Genomic DNA, 3,666 nt, shown 5'->3' with positions numbered 1-3,666 from the left:
CATGAAGGGTGACAGAAGATAGATCTGCATCACATTGTGAGATGGAATAACTATCTCCAGACTCCAGTTCTGCCACCTCTCGATAATTTATAAATTTAATTTGTCATTTATTCTATATTTCTTCCACTGGAAAACACAATTTAAAATTTTTTTGTAAAGAAAGGTCAAGAGACTCGTTGTCTTTTAGCTCACTTGACTGTAACCAAGGTCATAAGGATCCCAAGTATCATGAGGAGAATAAACCTTCTGTTTTTTGGTATTCTGAATTGTGTTTGGCATTGCTGGTCTATTTTGGTTTGGCAATCCAACCTCGATTTTAAAATAGGCAGCTATTTCTAAAATATTTTAATATATTATGAGATACATTAATATAGTATTCATATAATAATATCATAGATACTATATTTTCATTGTGTGTGCAGTATGCATTTATATAGATTATTTTATTAATTTTAAAGCATGTATTATTTATACACACACACATATTTAAACACACATCCACACATACACATTTGCAACATTTTCCGTGGAACAAATACTGAGCTTGGGAACTAAAGAGCTACAGGTGGGACTGCTTTCCCTTCTCGAGTAAAATCCAATGCTTGCTGCTATTTATTTAATGATTAATATTTCTAAGACACCTTTTTAAGTGTAATAGAGTGATTTTTTTCCTTCTATTTTCTCTGGATTACATCCCAGATACAGAGAGGCACCATCATACTGAAAGTCAAAAACTGGAAACTTGCCCCCTTGCTGTTTTGTTATCTCTTATGAAGTAAGATGGAGTTGTCTGAGAGTTTTGTTTCCTCTTCTGGCTGCTGCTAAAAACAATTTTTGAACAGGGTGTTTTTCTCCAATGACACACTTACACAGCCCTATTCTGCACATGAGACACCTGAACTTGGGCTTCAGGGGAGCATTTCAGACACTGCTGGGCACTTCTTTCCCTGTTGTACAACTTTCTTTAGGCCCCCACATGCTTATATCATGCACAAACACACCTGTGTCTTGAGCTACCTTTCAGAAACATGTGTTTCTCTCTGCTGACAACTTATGTCTAATACATTTAAGTGAACTGAATCAAGACCTTTACTCTGCAGTTGTCAGAAAAAAAAATATGCTCTTAACCCCCTCTCTGAACAAACCTACTGCAGATTTCCTCCCAGAAATACCTTCTGGAAGATGTAGTGTTACTCACCTCATTAAAGGATAGCTCCAAAGGCTGGAGAATAGTCACCACAGGACCTCCATACATGCAGTAAAAAGAGATAAGCATCTCCAGAGTATGAGTCAAATTATAGCACTCCAAATATCTTTCTCACTCCTCCTTGATTCATGAGGGAAGCCTAAGAAAAGGAGGAGTTGGACTCAGTTGGCTTAGTTTCAGATACCTAAGTCACCTGTAGGTATTTACATCTGGACTTATCCCTCTTAGGTTGCACGGATATTTGGAAGAAGGCTTGTCAATATAGCCATTGGAGTTATTATTAGTCTCATGAAATACATGCATATGAAATACATACAAAACTCTGGTCTGAAAGACACTGCAAGCTCATTGACTGCATGGACCACATCTCTAGGGCAACTGACTTGGATGTGAACACCTGTGCTGTAGAAACCCAAGAGAAGGAGGTGGGAAAGAGGAATCTAACAAAAAGGTCCCAGATCCCAAATGTAATTTTTTGCAGAATAGAACACATTGTCATGAATTTTGTTTAAACGTCATTTAAATGACATTAAAAATAAAAGAAAAACAGAAAACAAACTCCTTCAGTTTTTGTATTTATCCTTTTTTCCAGTTTTAGTAGAAGAAAAAAAAAAAAGGAAGGCAGAGTATAAGGGAAGTATTTTTCACAAAAGAGCTTGAAAGAAACAACAGTTAAGCGCCTTCTTTGATCAGAGGAAAAGTATAGTTCTTCACTGGATACTGTAGTCATGAAGTAAATGAAGTTTAATGAAGTGAAATTATAATAAATCCCACTCTTTGTAGAATAGTACCCAGATGGAAAATATATAGACATGCTGCCTGAAATGTTGGCCTTGTTACATTCCCAAGAAAAACCCATTGCTAAATAGTTTCCGGAGTCAGAGGTTTGAATTTTTCTGCTGTCTCCTTTTATGTATCCCTCTCTCCTCGTTTCTACCTCTGACATTAGCCATTATACCCCTCCACTTAGTTCTCTGCCTCCTTCTATTGTGTCTCCTTTCAGGGAGTGCTCTTACTAAGCCTTTTTATCATGCTAACCTTCAGCTTGTTTGGAAATCTCTCATAGGAACTCATTTTTCTTGGTAATGAAAAGGCAGTTCTAAACAGAAAGGATGCAAGAAAATGTAGTTAATAAAGATGCTGAGAGCTATTCATACCTGAGTGAGTCACTGATATGTCTATACTGCCGAACAAAAGAACTCAAGGACCAATTTCTGGCCCAGGGTCTATGTGACAGTGACTGGCTCACATCCACATTGCTGCTTAGATATCTCTGCTTTGCAGAATTGTCTTGGAGAGAGTTCATTGCTGTAGTCCAAAGCCAAGCCAAAAGAGAGTTATCGGTTAAGTGGCTTTGTTCTTATGCTTTCTTTTTGATTTATTTCATGGTAAAGGTGAACCCTGTGTCTCTTACTCAAGCCAGCTGTAAAGCTGTAAACAGTATAATGGATTTTTAAATGTAGATTATAGATGGATGAGCAACACTTGGTTGCAATACTGTCCACTGATCACCATAATAGATCTGAAAACATCTCTTTTCCCACATGTCATTGATATACTGTTATTTCTGCTTTTAGGCTGTTGTTTAGATATTACAGTCATAGGTACTATATAGCTTTGTATGCAAATAATCTTAGAAAAGTTTGTACTTCTGTGAGCGTTTTGTTCATATTTTTTGTCTAAGTGTTCACAGAAATCTTGGGTTTCAAAGCTGGTAGAAAAAAAATTGTTCAGCCACAAAGAAAGTCTTTGTTGGAAAAGAAATGTTCTGCCTTCTATACAAGATTAGTGAGATGAGAGGAAACTTTTACTTTAGAGCTCTTCAGCTCCTGTTACAACTAGTCTGTGTCTTTATTTCTCAATTTGCCTATTTTCTCTCTTCTTACAGCCTGCTTCACCTACATTTTCTCTCTAGAAAACCATAAAATTGCATTTACAACTAATTTAGTATGCTCACAAATGCAATTTAGATTGTTTAAGTGAGGCTGCCTCTTTCTAAAAAGAGAGGTCTCTCACTGCTTCTTTTTTTACCTGGCATACATCTAACCCTGCTCCTCCAGAATGGCAAGTATGATAAATGTGTCAAAAACATTCACATCAAAACCATGTGATACAAGTTGTTATTTTGGCTTCTGTTGACACCTCCTGTTCTCTTTCACCCAGATGTTTCCATGAAGTAGCACAAAACTTTTACTTTTTTTTTTTTTTACTTTTTTTTTTTTTTCCTGAGAGTAGAAACAGGCATTTCTGTTTCTAGTGAAACTGAAAGTCTTTCCTTCCTCTATTGCTCTGTGTGTGGGGGTGCTTTTATGCATGTGTACATTTCTGGAACTGTCTTCAAGATCTGGGGAGACTTTCTGTCCAAACATATATTTGATTCACAATGACCTAGCTATTGATTTTCAATTAATGCAAAGACTACGTGCATTTGCAGATATTTCATTTGAACAGATTTCTCG

Source organism: Strix uralensis, chromosome Z (genome assembly GCF_047716275.1).
Source record: "Strix uralensis isolate ZFMK-TIS-50842 chromosome Z, bStrUra1, whole genome shotgun sequence".
Lineage (NCBI taxonomy): Eukaryota > Metazoa > Chordata > Aves > Strigiformes > Strigidae > Strix > Strix uralensis.
This window is presented reverse-complemented; position numbering follows the sequence as displayed.